The sequence below is a fragment of the Larus michahellis genome, chromosome 5, assembly GCF_964199755.1.
Source record: "Larus michahellis chromosome 5, bLarMic1.1, whole genome shotgun sequence".
NCBI classification, from domain to species: Eukaryota; Metazoa; Chordata; class Aves; order Charadriiformes; family Laridae; genus Larus; species Larus michahellis.
Genome location: NC_133900.1, coordinates 29,913,733 through 29,930,245, shown reverse-complemented (window position 1 = coordinate 29,930,245; position 16,513 = coordinate 29,913,733). Strand labels below are relative to the sequence as shown.

The following is a 16,513-nucleotide window of genomic DNA, read 5'->3' as shown; positions in this document are numbered from 1 at the left end:
GTAGGACTTTTCTATAAGGATAGGATGTCTGTAAAATATTATGTTACCAAAAAAGGGGATTTTCTGCTTGAACTGTTTTCTGTCAAAGCTAGTTCAGATAGACCGGGCAATGAAACTATCTGTTGTGAATTACTACTTTTGCATATGTTTCTTTCTGACATCTCAGCTGGTCCGGCCCATCTCTAATGGGCAATGGCATTGAGAGCTGCGCACTTGCCTCTGGGTCTGTCATGAGGCTTGGCTGGAGCTGGACCTTCTGAGAATTGGCACAGCACACTTTCACACGCTGCAAAAATAATTTCTTGTGCTAATCCCTCGTGGCATTTACATATTACACAAGACCCTCTTTATAGAAGAAAAACCCAACATTTTCCCATGACCATAGTTAATGTACTGTAAATCTGTGAACTGTTGGATCTGTGAGCCACATCTCAGGATACTTTGTCCTCCAGAAAACGACTTGATACAGCAGTATGCTCTGTATCAGAGAGGAAAGCTCTGGTGTGGTTAAAATATTAGTTCTAGGCTCGAGAGGTCCGAGTTAAAATTTACGCTCATCTACTGACTGCTGTGTGAGTAGTTGTTAGGGAACTACGTAAACACAAATCCAAAATAGGTCCTCTTGTGATAAACACAAAATTCAAGGGTTAAGAACATCTGGCCTAGCTTGGTCTAAGGTTCATCACCACCCTCTAAGGTTATAACCACCCTCTGTTGAGGTGATTATAAGCAAATGCACAGGGACGACTGAAAATAAGGAAAGAAATATACTTCCTCCAAGTACTTTCCCAACTCCCAACATTTCATAAACCTGATGTGTGGGGGTTTTCTATTTAATAGCCCTAAATGTCTGTCTCCTCAAGGTTCTTGTACAGGTTCCCTGTCAGCCCATGCAAACTTTTTCTGTTCCTAATTAAACCTCTTGCAGGGAGTTCTGTAGCAAGCAGAACTTCTTTTTCCTGAGCCTTGCTCTTGCAGGTTTCATTTGGTGTCCCTTAACTCTCCTGCTGAGAGACCCAGAGTACAGTCAATTTTTATCTGTCTTTTCAAAGACGCTCTTTAATGTGCTAACCTCTGTCATGTATCACCTGTTCAGGTTGTCTCTTGTCCAGGCTGACAGGTCTCAGCCTGCTCAGCTGTCCCTTCAGTTGCATACGGTGGTGGCTCTAGTGCTTTTTTGCTAGTGGGGATCTTGACAGGAGATTTTGCAGCAAATTTGTGTCTTTATGTGTGTGTGTGCAGATACACATGTTTATATATAAAATACATATTTTTATATATAAAATACAACGAAGGTTTGAGAGCAGTACCGTACAAAACAAGAATAGTATTGGATATTTATTCTGAAGCTAATATTAACAAGATGAGATTATTTAATCGTTATTAATTGAAAATCAGGAAGAAAGTGACCATTACCTTGTAAAGGACCTTGTAACTTTCTCCTGTGGGCCCCCTTTTTTACCCAAATGGCTACATGTCCATTTCTGTGGGAGCTGGAGCTCCAGCAAAATGCCCGCTGAGGGCGACTGCACAACCTAACAAATGCACAAGAGCTCTGTAATGCATTTGTTGAACTTCTCTTTCAATGTAGATGATCTACTTTGTTCAATCTTGCTGAGGAAAAGGAAGGCTGAATCTCACCGTTGCCCAACAACTTCTCACCACTCACCTCACAAGTGAAATCACAGGTCTGGTGGGGTGTCAGGACCTTCCAACTGTCTCCTGTACACTGCTTGTGCACTCAGCCTGAGTGCATCACGTCCGTCTCTGTGACTTCAGGGATAGCTGGGGAAATGCCCGCTGAAGGCTTCTGTGCAAGATGGAGTGAACTTGTGATGCTGGACTTGGTGCTAGTACCTGCGTGTTCATGCTCTGTGTCAAAGGCAAGCAAAACTCAGGGAAAAAAAAAATTACAGAGGCTCTGAAGATGCGGTTTCTTTCCCACTCACTGCAAGGTAGAAGCCACCCCGATTCCTCACTGGGGCTCCTCCTCGTTACCCTTGTCTGAGCTGCTGAACCTACCGTTTTGCAAAGAAGGCGTAGCACACCACAGGGCACACAAAGTGTGAGCAAACCATGGATTTATAGATGATATACGTAATGACATAATGGTGTTCTTTCCTAGGAACTGTGACAATTCCTAATAAGGAAGGAGTTGCTGTGTCCTTTCACTGCACCTGTTCCAGGAGTGCTTTTCCTTTTTTTTCTTTCTTCTTTCTCAGAACAACATTACCAATATCTTAGTCATAGAATCATAGAATTGCCTAGGTTGGAAGGGACCTTTCAGGTCATCTAGTCCAACCATCAACCGAACTCTGACAAAAACCATCTCTAAACCATCAGTCAGTCGGTGATTCAGGAGTGTAGCCATGCTGAAATCCTGTCCTCTTTTTACCTCTCTGCAGACAGAATGAATAACAGTGTGTATTTTCTGCAGAAGACGATAGATGTATAAATTACTAAGTGCTTAAATATTTTGGTAACAGGACATCAGATGAGTATGAAAGCTAGTGAGATTATTTTCTTTGTCTCTTTTTTCTTAAGCTCTCATTTTGTTCCTACTCATGCACCAGGATTTGTGTGCCTATAGGCTGCCTAAACCTGATGTGGTGATCAATGGAAATGAAGCCCTATTGGATCAGATGTATGCTTCTCATCTACTTTGGTGACAAATTTTTGAGTTTAGCTCAAACCAACTTTTTACGGTCCCTCAAAGAACTGGCTTTGCTTGAGACATAGACGAAGGACATTGGTACGGTCCACTTTTATGGCTCTGATGGAGAGGCAATAAATCTCCAGCAGAGGAACACTAACAAACTAAAGAAGGGCTAATTAACGATGTGTGCATTTGTCCACATCCCTGGTCACTGCTAAAATGCTAACGGTTCATCTACGCACAAAAGCTTAGCGTTGCTGTGGAAGTAACACAGGCTTTCACAGCAGTGTTCCTGTGCTCCCTGTTCGTGGCAATCCTCCTCTTAGGAGCCTTGAGCAGAAAAGCATCAAGACAGTGAGATGCTGACTTTGACTGATCCTTCTGAGCTGTTTTTGATCAAACACAATCTTAAGCCCGCAGCCAGGAGTCATTCTCAAAAAACAGAGATCTCTCTTAGAATTAAAGATCCTCTGTGCTAAACTAGAGATCTGTCTTCTAGTAAAAAAATACATTCTGGCAATTTTACTTCTCCCTTGAAATCTTATCCTTCGTCAGAGTAGGAACGGTTTCGGCTAAGGAGCACAACCATTCACAATACTCAATTGAAAGTGTGTAAAAATACATGCTTATGTGTTTTTTATCTCCTTCTGCTTCAGTTTAACAATAACCCGGCATATGACTCCCTTAGTTGGCAGACTGCTTACAAGAAGTCTGCCATTTCTATTGCTGATGTATCTCTTGCTTTTTACTCCTCCAGACTGTGTAGCACATTTAATTAAATTTTGAAACTTCAGTATGAAGTTTAGGAAAAAATAAAGATAATGTTCATGGGGAGAAAAAGGAATTCTTTTAAAGTCAGCTTCATTAACTATTGGGCTATTAGAGTGAGGGTCACTTTGCCCAGACTGAAATAACTGCATCTCCCTAATTGCATTTTATTTGAATTATTTCTTTATTTCAAACATGTTATGCTTGTTAGCGATTTAATATGACTGGAAGCACAAATTAATTATACCTGGCAGCTAATTGTAGGAAAGCTATGATGATCAATGTTTATGCTGAGTTTTTTTAATGTCCACCTTTAGTTTACATACTTGGATCAGTTTCCTCCCAATCATGAATAAATATTTGCTGCTTAAATGTTCCCATGCAAATTGGATTAATTTTAGCATATTCATGGAAGAAGGACATCACTGCCTACCCTCAATATTAAGTTAGCTGAACAAGCAAAGGTTGGGATTTTTTTTCCCCTGCTTAAGTAGTGAATGAACTAGACAGAAAATTCAGCACAAGTTTGCTTATCCCAAATGGTTTGGGGGCATCCAGGGTATTTGGAGAGACGGAGGTAAAGGCAATCAAAGAACTGACCAGGAAAATGACTCTTCCTGGGGCCCTAACCTTGAAGAATTTCAGTTAAGCGCTGCTCAGCTAAATGGGATGATACTTGGATAAACAGAATGGTAAATGTTTGGGTTTGGATATGGACAGAACTCAGTAACTCCCTATATGTTTTTCTCTGTATATTTATAGCACCTCATGCAGCCTCCGTGTCCTCTTTGACACCATCCAACTGCATCGCATGGTGTGGTGTCAAGGCGCCACAGCTTTGGCACCACGGACTCTCCTTTCTCCCCATTTCATTAGCTGCCATTTCAGGTGTGGTACGAGAAGATGTGCCCACGTTGCTGCCAGGACAGAGGGGCTGTACCTTTTCTCTGTGTCACCAGCATTTCATGTCATGCTCAGCCCCTGCAAACTGAGTCTGGGCGTAGGGGCAACTGATCCTGTGGGACGCGGACTTCTTTTCACAGCACTGCGTCCCGATGGTGCTCTCTGAGTCGTGTCCTTTTCGGGGGATTGCTTCTTTTTTCCCCGTTCTCCTAACAATAGGGGCGAGTCATCCCTTACTGGAAACTGCGCAGTTGAGAAATCCTCATCTCTGCATTTCTCAGCTGAACTGAATTGTGGAACAAGCCTTGAAGTGGAAAGCCCTTCTAGTCAGAGATGTGACTCTTTCGGCTTTTTTTGGCAGATTAATCGGTTGTAGGAATGCTGTTCCCTTTGAGATGGCAAGTTGCTGAGGGCTTGTGCCTAATTCTTGTGCCGTAATACAGTATCAGGAGCAAGCTGGAGACAAAGGAACAGGGCTCAGGCGATGCCATAGCGCGAGAGCCAGTAGCCAGCTCTGGAAGTGCTGTACCGCAGGGACTCTTATTCTTTACACAGCAGGCTCTTTGACTGGGAAAGGCATCATCACGCAACATTTGGGTCTTCAGCGCTTAAACGAGACAGTGTGCATAGGAATTTTAGGGGCCTAACTCTGGGCAATCAGGATTTGAAAAACTCTGTCAGGATACTGAAATCATCTGGGGAAAATACCGGGATTTTTTATCATCGCTTATTACCATCAATGGTTAAGGCAGTTGGACACAAGTTCTCTTTACTTGCTTCCTGGTCTCTTAGAGGATACAGAACCTCTATGACAGTGAAAGAAAGGAAAGAAACAGACCAAGGTTTTGGTTTTGAGTGCCTTAGTCTTGGTCTTTGACATTACAAAGTACATAATAACATGCACAGAAGTTCAGCTCTCCTCCTCCCACTGTGGTGGGTGTTGCTGGAACTCCTAGAGGATAGGAAGATACAGCCTGAATGATATTGTAAAGCTCAGCAATGAAACAAACGGTCACTATATCGTAAGTTCCATCCTCCACAAGCCCCAGAACAGCAAATCTGACATCTCTGTGTGAGAATGTGCACATGTACATGATCCGTGTCTGTGCAGCTTCTCCAGTGTGTCCAGAGTCACTGTGCATGCACTCCAGGAGACTTGAGTGCCTCCGGTGATGTCTGTCTGTCCCTCTGAACTCATGGGATGCATCTGACGCTTGTGTGATATGGAGTCGATTTTTGCGTGGTTGGTGGCCGTTTGTCTGAGATTTCCAGATGTTCCAGCTGCTAATTGTCTGGAAATCTGGTGGAATACTGCCCAAAGCAGTGGAGTTGGCAGGCTTGAAATGTCTTTTACATGTCTAATTAATGTAGTGTGCATGTAAAATGTCTTCCTGTGCAAAGAGGACCAGGAAAGAAAAGTACAAGTTATTAACAAAAGTAACTAAATTAGAACTTCAGTTCTTTGTGCATCTTGCAGACCTTCATTTTCACATTTTTTATATCAATGCTCTTATTCATGCAATGGTAAATATTCAGCAAGTGTACGTACTTATATTTACATGATATGTTCTGTGATGTTTTTCATTTTTTTGGTGTGTGTTTCAAATTCAGCTGCTTCCTTGACACCATAGCATTTCTTGTCCTTTTGGAGACATTTAAACTTTGTCTTGTGAAGTCTTGTGCCCACTTATGTATATCAGGTTGAATATACTGGGAAAATCTGTCACACCCAAACACCAGTGACGAGTTTATGGAGTTTTTCCAAGGCTGCTCTTCCCAGGAGAAGTTTTTAGATCAGATGCTAAGGGTATGGCATTATATATATGTGCTATTTAAAAAGGATGATTTGAAGCTTTTTTGTAGCTACCTATCTGCCCAGTGAAGTTCTGCAACTTTGCATTTTGAGGCCTGTGGTAGCTGGGAGTAGTTACTCTGTCTGTTTTCTTTCTGCTATACACCAGTTAAAATATTTAGTGATCACCCAAAGGAGCACAGGAGATCCTCACTGGTTACTTTTGCAGGTGACGCAGGACTGGAAGAACTAAGGATTATGAAGAGGCCAGAGATATAGACCTTTCTGCATCAATTGATAAGGTAAGGGAAATTTAATTATTTGAATGTTTATACAGTCAGGATAGGGGACAAATACTGAGGCCGTGATGACAGAATGGGAGACTGCCTGAGAAGCAGCGAGTACAGAATGTGGTGGAAATTTTTTAGGTAGACAGCAGAAAACAAATTCCTAGTGTAACACCTTCTGTTTGGCTTAATGACATCCTTTTAAGATGTTAACCGTTGATGGCGATATGAACAAAGAAACTTAAAATACAAACAGAGAATTTCGTAGCAAATATAAGTGGGAATTCTCTTTGGTAAGGACTGAGTGTCACATTCTGCCATCGGCAGTTCAAAGAAACCAATGGTAAGTTGGAGAAAACTGCGGGAAGAGATGTGATTGCTTGAGGAGAAAAAGTCCTGGGGAGTGTGTAGGAAATCTGAAACTCACTCCCTCTGGTTTACCTGAAGGTAAATAACAAGAATAATCTTGGTCAGAGTCTGCCAGGACCTAACGTAGTACGAAGTTTGGAAATAGACTTTTCTGTTTGGGAAAGGATCTAATTGCCGGAAATTGAAGCAAATCATATTTTAACTAGGGAAAAGGTGTGTATTTCTAACAGAGAGGGTAATTAAGCATTGGAACATGTATTCTTAATTGAGAAACATTTACAGACTATGCAATTTCTTTTTTTTTTTTTTTTTAAAGCTGGCACCATTCCCTTGGAAGCAAAACTAAGGGGAGTATTGTTGCATGAAAAAGGGAACCCATTCCAATTTTACAAGAATGCTTATTCATCTCAGCTACTTTAGTTGGATCAAAATTATATAAAATGGGGATTTTGTTGTAGCAATTTCTCTAAGTTTTCAGATGTCTTAAAAAATTCCTGAATTCATGTTGTTTGGTATCTGTGCGTATTTTGTGCCTTACCACCATTAAGTATTGAACTATGATAGGGTTTCAATGAGAACCCTACCATGAAATTTGGTGTAAGTGTGTCTTGTATGTGTCTCTTTGTGGCCAATATTGTCCACTGGATCTTCAGCCAGGAGGAAAGATTAATGCTGGTGTCTTTTCTTTGAAGGCCATGATGAGATTCTGAGAGAATCTCATAATGAGAGAAAAAAAGTGAACTGAAAAATCCTACCCTGCATAATTCTGGAAGTACTTCTTTGTATTCCGAAGTATAGCCCCAAATATTTATGGGAGTTGTTTAGTAAGGGGATATTCATAATTTTGTTTTGGGAGGTCAAGAAGGGGTAATCTAGACACATGGGATGCAAAATTTAGAGGACATAGGATTCTTTTTGAGTGCCGTTAACATGGTTTTCATGATAGAGATGCCAAAATAAAGAAATAAAGGAATTAGAATAATCTGATAGAAGGTTAAAATTTCATTTTATAAAGAAACTTCTCAAAAATCTCTCTCTTTAAAAGTTATCACCTGAACTTGAATTGAAAAGTACATTTTAAATCATAGCTTTTCCTAATGCTCAGTCATGACTACTTCTTTGGAGGTCTGCATATAGGAACAGAAATTGTACATTGTCTTTCAGATGACTATAAAAAGGCATTGGAAAGAGGCTGTGAACATAAGGAAGAACCATGTTTTCTGTGTTTTAATCTATTGCATTGTCAGAGTTTCTAAGCAAACAAATGCTTTTCCTAGTATGCTGGCCTTGAAAATTCTGCCTGGATCAAAAAATCAAAGTCTTTTGTCCTTTGGCCCTGCCTTATTCTCCTGTTGCTCTTTTGTCTAAATGGGGGAGGAAGAGGCAAAAAGGTTTGATTTTTTTTTTTTTTATTTCTTCTAATGTAATTAAAAGTTCTAAGAAATTGTCATACAGAAAAAACAGCTATATTTTTCTGTACGTTTGCAGTAGAAAAGTTGGACTGACTTTAGATTCTGTGATCCCTGGCATGGATTACCCAAAACTCACTGGAGATAATGGCTGATACTAGATGCTGGCATCCCCTGCTGGTGCAGCTGGCAGTCATCAGTACTTTTTGCCTGGTGAACTGTTGCTATTGACAGTCTGCTTTCATCTTCCGTTTTCTCAGACTGTATTATTTTCCAGCACTGCAAAGGGGATGTGCATTGGGAGACCCTCTGGTCCGGAGGGCTGTGGGGTGAGCATCCACAGTGGGAACCTTATTGTCACTCTTGGAGCTGTTCTTGAGGTCGCTTCTGTGACTACGAAAATTAGAAAGTCCTTGCAGTTGTTCCAGAGTGAAGAAGAGAGTGTCTCATAACTAAGGGACTCTAAGGAGGAGGGGTTGAAATAAGACATCAAATATCACAACGTTCATAACGAAATGGTGCAGGTAGATCATGCTGTTTGCTCTCACTGCAGCAGTTGTCTGAAGCTGGGAAGGACTGTGATTTCTGTTTAAAAAAAAAAAAAAAAGGAGAAAAAGGCTGCTTAGCCTTTCTCAGGCTGAGGTAAAAATGGTATTTTTTTCCACTTGCTATCTTTTGTCTGTGCGTGTGTGCGATTGCGTTGTATATGGGCATTTTTGCACCCGGTGTTTTGGCAGGTTGCTGAGCGTGTTTAGCTCCCCAATGACAATGTAAGTGCTCCCAGAGCTGGTTGTGCACTAGCCGTCGTCATGAAGAAGGGAACGGCTTAATTCCACCAACAAGGGAGAGGGAATAGCGTGGCTCTGACTTCAGCTCGGTGTTTTTGTTAAAATGAATGTGTGCTTTCCCATTGATATACCTGCCCATCAGATAGGATCCACCAGGTCTGGACTTGACCCATTCTTCTACCAACAATATAGCCAATTCAGTAGCTAATGCACGCATAAGATGAAAGCTGAAAATAAACACCTTTGCCAGACACAGTATATGTTTTAGTGCTCTACCAGTTACCAAGGGACCATACTTTAGAGTATTCAAGTCAGGAGTTGTAGGAGTTACCATAATATTTCTCGGTGCCAAAGGTCAGGTCTTTTAATCTTCCATGATAATAAAACTATATTTGCCCTGATGAGAACAAAGGAATATAATTTTGCCCCAGTAAATGAGCTTTTAAATGAGTAGGGTTCAACTCATTGTTGGCACCTGAATGCACAGCAAGAGATGAAATTAAAATTTTAATATATACTGTTGAATCAGCATGAATGAAGAAGAAAACAAAAGCAGGCAAAAATAAAATAACTATCAAATGGGAAGTACTTAGGGCTAGACTTATATGATGTTTCAAAGCATGAATTGTAATATGTGTTTAAAATATGACTGTTCCTTTATTCTCAGCATGTGGGTTAGACTGTGAATATGGAACAAGAATTTAGCCTTTTTCAGAAGCTGCATTCTTAACAAATTATTCTTAAAATGAAACTGTTTAATGAAACTGCTTTTTAACTGCAGTATAAAACCATGCATTATTAACAGACGACCGTACATAATACAATATGCAATACTGCGCAAGGTAACAATAGTTCTGCTGGCTTGTTCTTACACGGTTTTAAACTTTACCACTTTTATTTTAAAATATAACGGGCTAGGCACCGTCTTTGCCGGAGACCGGCGCCAAGTATCAAGGGAAGCTCTACTGGCACAGCCTCAGCGCTGGGAAGTTCGGGGTGTTTTGCAGAAAGCAGGTGGGCGAGCAAGGCGTACACTGCAGGGCAGATCGCACAGCTGTAAGATGCGGAATTCCCCTCAAAAGGATCGGCATGTCTTTGAAAACAAATTCAGCACTGAAATAAAAGAGATTTCTGATGCAGGAGAAGAAAATAGGGTTTGATTAGTTTCAAATTAACCCTTTCTGTGTTTGTTTTGCCTTCATCTTCCTCTCTTTTCCCCTTTCTCGCCCCCTTTTCCCCAAAAGATGGTTTTCAAGAGAGAATACAGGGGATGTTTTAATCTTTAAAAGGTGGTACTGGACTGTTGCAATAAACTCTTCAGTGCAGCCTGCTTCCCTCTAAACACAGCACACCGGAAACTGGATGCATCTGGAACATTAGATTCTGGAAAACACCATGTTTTATCAGTATCTATTAGGAAATGCATTCATTGATTATTTTCTCCTCAGAATGCTTGCAATAGATTTCTATGACTAATTATTTTTCACTGTATATTTTTGTGGATGGTGACAACACAGAGCACAAATTAGGAAGAATGGCTGCAAGGCATTTAGAGTTCCAGTGCTCTTAAGGGACTTGCAGGTTTGCAGCACCTAGCAGGACTTATAATGCCATATAAATGCTATGCAGTATTCCTACTTATTAATTGATTGGCTGCATGAATGAGGATCCTGGGGTTTTAATGCCAGATTTGCTTCCTTATATTCTTGAACTTCTCATTATCAGCACTGCAAATGTCAGTTAAGACCTCAGCAGATACCCTCTCCAACGTTTTGGAAAGTGCCATAGCTTTCTACCCTCAGAAACTACAGTAGATGGTAGCTAGTGACGATAGGTCATGCAGAAACAAATCAGCTGCCAAGTGCTTTCAGAAATTCTTGTTCTGTTTTGCAATACCAGAGCTTTCTTTTCTCTTGCTGATCAATGTGAATAGTTTCATGGCAGTGAAAGTCAGCCAAAAAAAATATTTCTCTTTTGCATCTGATAAAAATTTTATTGCCATATCGAGCTCCAAATAAAACTCCTACTCTTTAAGCAATTCCTGAAAAACACAAATTAATTTGGGTTTGAATAATACCCCCAAACTATTAAAGCTGCCAACTGAAAAAGGAACAGATAATTAGGAGATGACAACAGACAGCACAAAGCCAACAGAGGAAAAACTGGAACACAGCTAGACAGCAACACTGGCCATCTAATCCATTAACAGCCTCCTATAATTATGTTTTGCTTTTGCATTAAACTGGTATAAGCACAAAAAGACATTACTGAAGTTTTAATCTCCAGCAAAAGAAATCTCCTCCCGCCTAACAGCATGCAGCACACACACAAATGTGACTTCAATTAGCACTACCGTAAATTTTAATTTAGCACTTGGTAGGAGCGTTCAGCAATGTATGTAAGAAATAGGAGCTGATGCTCCATTAAAGACATTCCATATGACTGTCCCATTGATCCGGTGATCCTTTGATTCGTATTTGCGGGCTGAGTAGGAGGGGGAGGATTTAGGAATTTAGATCTCATGAAAAATTCCAGAGGACCCCCCCCACTGAGGTCTCCTCCACCTTTTTTCTGTGGCTGCACTTTGCCTGTTGTCAAGGTGCCACTGTCACCTTGGTGGTGCCTGGGGACTGAGCTGTCCTCTTTCTGTGTAGGCTGGGACATCGCGGCCAGCAGCCGTGCAGAAGCACTTTCTCCGCTGCAAGAGGAAAGCACCTACAACCAGCCCGGTGTCCTCTTTGCACTTGCTGCCACTTGGGGCCCTTGAGGTTGGATTTTGTCCAGTTCCATCTGTCTCTTCTAGGCATGACTGGGACAACCCTTGGGAAGCTAAAGGATTCTCATTTCATTTTACACATGAGCTTGCAAACCTGACAACAGCCCAACAGGTCAATAGTTAGCGTTAATCATTAGCCATGGTGGGCGTTTCAGCACTGCTCTGTGGTATGTTTTCTGCTTGTTACCATGTAAAGACGACTTGCAAATTCTCCAGTATCTGGCTCCATCATGGTGCACTTGGTTCTCCTTTTCTACAGGATGATCTTGTGCGAGTAGCATACAGGTTTACTTCTACCAGCCAGCTGTGATTTGGGTTTATCACATTAGAGCACGAAGAACTTGTTTGTTGTTGTTTAAAGTTATTCCCTGGTGGCAGTGCTTATTTGTGTTTAAACTGCAGATGCCCGCGTTTATACAATTTACATTGTTTAAAATGTCACTATTATTTGTTTTTAAAAATTTCTGCTAGGTTTGACAGAGTGTATCCTGTGATTTATGGTACAGCGCTGTGCTATGCCATTTTTGTGAGGATCTTGAAACAGGGCCCTGTGTTTTTTTTTCCCCTTTTGCTGTTTGTTCTGCTCTTTAATTACATTCATATCAGTTACTTTGAAGTTAATGAGACTGTTGGGATATGTAAAAGAGAATCCTGTATTGATTTCAGTCCTAATATCTTATCTTTGCATCTTTCTCTTCCTGCATGTAATGTGTTCTGACTGAGTCACAGTTGCTGAGATGTTGTGATGGGTGCAATAGCTTTGGTCTGACATAGGGCTTTATCATACAATCCAAAAGTAAGAGGAAATAGATAGATAAACACAAAATGCCGTTCTGCCTTCTCATTTGCTCATTAAGCCTGGCATGTAAGGAGTATAATTTATTAAAGTTGCCGGGGTCCGTACGCATCCTTGGTTATAAAAAATATTTTTTTCCTGTTTCTTTATAAACAACCCTTCTCCTGATTTCTTGTCTCCTTCCCCTACTCAGAAAAAAAGAAAAAGAGTAGTATAGAGCATGGCAGGTGATAATTATAAGGTTGGGATATACATCAGATTCAAGGCCAAGTTAGGACTTGAGTTTAGGTACAATGCAAGCAAAATGTTTAATTGTTCTGGTGCCCATCGGCTAGAGCTGGGTTCTTGGATACAGTCAGAAGATGATAGAAGATGGTCTGCTAATGTGAAGGGTACAAGTATTCCAACATCAACTGCTCACATAACTGTTTTGGTATCTGGAAAATAATTTTGTAAGTGTAGCTAAGCTGTCAGATTTCATCTGGCTTTTTTTTCAGCCAAACTTGGTAAATAATCACTTGTGGTTTTGGAACTGTTTCTGAATTTGAACCCTCTGCATAAGCTCAGGTTCCCCTTCCGCTGCCGGGTGGGAAACCCTGCAGAAGTATTACTGAGTAACTTTTGCTCTCTTCCAACTGCTTTTTCTTGGGTTTTTTTTGGCAACCGAGAAATGCCAGGGACCAGAAGCTCGGCAGACGTCCATTCCACACCACAACCTGATTGACCAAATGGAGTCAGTGAAAACTAGTGGCGTATTTTTAAATGGAAGTCCTACTATGCTGCCTTTCAATTTTACAAGGCTGGTAACCATGCACATTCATTCAAAAAGACTGTTCTATTACATTTTGCTTTTCTCCCATCTACAATTAAAACTGTGATTTACACTTGTGACACCAGACCATTTGGAGCTATGTGAGGAGCCTGTGTTGGCAGCAAAGCATCCTAGTGTTCAGCTTGGTTTCAGTTTGCATGGCATTGCCAAATTCTCCCAAAACTGATTAAAACGTGACTCAGGCAACAGAATTTCATCACATTTCCCACCAGAAGGTTGAATTTGGATATGAATTAGGACCAGTAGTCCCTTTTGTTAATGCTGACTCTGAAATGTGTAATGACACCTGAGGTCACGTTTTACTTTTGATATTTTGCTGAGCACAGTTCACCACAAGACTTATTATACCTTCATAAGGGATCAGCTTGCATTGCCTGTATTAGAAAACTCTTGATCTCATGTAATTGTTTTACTACACTGTAGAATGAGGATGAAAATGCAGCCAGCCATAAGGTTTACAAAGTTCACTTCTCACTGTGGAAGTGCTGCAGGGTTGCCTGCAAGGTTGCAGGATGCTAGCAGCGTATGAGCAGAGTCAAAGGATAACAGGACTGTAGGTGTCTCTAACAATATCCTGTTAAGTTCTCGACCCAGTAAAAAGATTTGAGGACACTTTCAACCTGAAATAGCCAAGGATTTTTTTGGTTTTATAGACTTGTGTTCTTCTAACTCTGCAAGTATGGGTAGAAATGCTTTGCCTTATTGGCATCTAAAAAAGTTGAGCCCCAAAAGTTATATTATACCCAGGGTTTGAAAGAATATAAATGTGACAGTCAAGTTCCTTTCTAGAATCTTCCAGTGGCATTTTCAGCTTTACTTCTTTGTCTCTGCTGCACTGAAAATCTTTGTCATAGTTTAGGAGGGTACCTCAAAATTACCTGTGGATGAGGATGGCCTACTTAATAGTGAATGACAAGAGAGGCAGTATGTTTACAATCGGGTTCAAAATTAAGTGCAAAAATCACCTGGTCTAACATGAATGTGTAGTTTGGCTTCTGATTACATCTGGAAGAACTATTGCAGTAGTTAGACCACTGCCTTGCAACTTAGATATGTGCTAAGTTCTCTGTTCATAGCCTAGTCAGCTCCAGGAGTGGTGCTACCAGTTAATCATACCCAAACTTCCTCATCTCGCATGAGGATGCTGCACCCACCCACCCTGGGTACCTGAGTTGCCAGGCTACAGCTTGAAGGAAGAAACTACTGAGTCGCAGCTGAGTCTGGTGATGGCCGTGGGTTTCCATTGCTGCCGACTGGCCAAGCACCGTGTGGCTGCTGCCTTTGGGGTTAGGCTCTGAGCACCTTGTGAGAAAGGGAAGGAGATAACAGAGTGGGATGGCAAACGGGGAAGGGGAGAAGCAAGAAAAGAGAAGCATGAGAAAATAAAGAGAAATGCAATGGATATGTCATGTGATAAATTACAAAACCTTATGTCAACTCATCGTTTTCATGCATAGTTCATCTGCATTGCAGTCTCGTCCACAGAGCTATCACTTTCAGAGTTTGATTCTAACAGGCATTGTCAATCTTGCTGTGATCCCATCAAATCACGTGAAGTAGAGTTGGAAGGGCTGTCCAAAGGTTGGTGAAAGTAAGCTCCCCAAAGCAAGCTCATTTGTTGTCCTTTCATCATCGTTAATTAGTCACTCCTTTTTCCCTGTGAATGTGAATTCTTCCTCCAGCAAAATGAAGCAGCTTCAAATCCCAGAAAAGGCAGTATTAGTTGGAAACCAGGGTAAGAGTTGCTATATTGCAATCTATCAGTGTTTCATGGCCAAAATTGTACCACACATGGTAAGTCCAAAGTATAAGACCAGACTGTAAGTGAGGACAACTCCTTTCCATCCTCTGCTCTTTGTCCAGTTAGATCCCTTGAAAGGTCACTTCCCTGGTTTCTGTCTCCCTTTCTCCCCTGCAAAATGATATTTCTCATTTTTAGAAAGCTCTTTGAGATACCTGGGTAAAAAAATCTCTCCATCAAGTCCTAAGTAGTTTTTATTATGTCTATGCACACTCACCAAATGTATTTGGCTGATATAATGTTTTAATGATTTCCTTTACTGCAGATTTCTGTGAATTCATTGTAATTGCTAAAACCCTGTATTTTCCTCTTCACCAAAAAAATCTGCTCTTCATAGTCCTGTGTAAAAATAAACTCTATTCATCCATTTATTTATTTTTATTTAAAATAAGATTATGCCTACTATAATTCGATCTGTAAAAAGTGTCTTGGCATATCCTTTTAGAAAGAGCTTATCTAATCTATTAATCTTTTCCTAAATTCAAGCCTTTCCTACACCATTTTGCAGTAAAAATGTATTTTAACAGAGAAGTGAAATTCCCTAAGTACAAAGCATTGTTTTATTCTGTAAAATTATGTTGTCAACCAATGACAGAATAAAATTTCCTCAGATAGACTGAAATGCTGCAATGGCCCAATTTATTTCTATTCTAAAATATGGATTTTACGTATCATTAATCATATTTTTGTTATGAAGTGGCAGGAAGCTGGCCTAAAAGTCTAAAATAAAATATACTTCATTGTCACAGGGAACTCTATTCACCACCTGAACCGCTTAGGATTTTGATTTCTATACAATGAATACGAGGCACTTCAGGCAAGAAAAATTATGACATAATTGGCAGAAGTCCCATCTCCAGATGGAGGAACTTCTAAGACTGACATATTAGCCTCACATAATTTATGTTAGGGGAGAAATAAAATAACTGAACCCTGCTCTGATTACTCCACCCAGAAGCAAGGTTTAAGCCAATGTGTTCTTTAAATTAAACCCAAATTCTTCCCTGAAGTCTTCAGCAAATTCAGAAAACCATGTTCTGGAAGATACACAAAGGGCAACTGCTGCAGTTAAGCCTAAGCTGTAGGACCCAAGAGCGCTTCGCAGAGTCATTATAGATTTGCTTCTGCTCCTCCAACTACATCTTAGAGATTTACATGCCTCCTACTCTTCTAACATCTGAGTGCCTACCAGTCTCTATTTATACTTACAACACTTCCGTGTAGTAGAAGAGGATTATTTCTCAGACAGAGAACGGCAGGACAGAATAATGAAGTAACTTGTTAGGGACAGGGAATTGAACCTGTATTTCAAGTACTAGACCCTGATCTCTCCTTC

At 40.6% G+C, this 16,513-nt stretch overlaps 1 protein-coding gene across 1 annotated transcript in view; it reads left to right on the top strand.

The window, feature by feature from the left end:
* The window catches only part of RPL34 (ribosomal protein L34), a 121,663-nt gene that overhangs the window by 16,069 nt on the left and 89,081 nt on the right, over window positions 1–16,513 (top strand). Inside the window, exon 2 of the mRNA XM_074589395.1 lies at window positions 6,349–6,421. The gene's annotated coding sequence lies outside the window, so the exon portion shown is untranslated. The remainder of the gene's footprint in view (window positions 1–6,348; window positions 6,422–16,513) is intronic.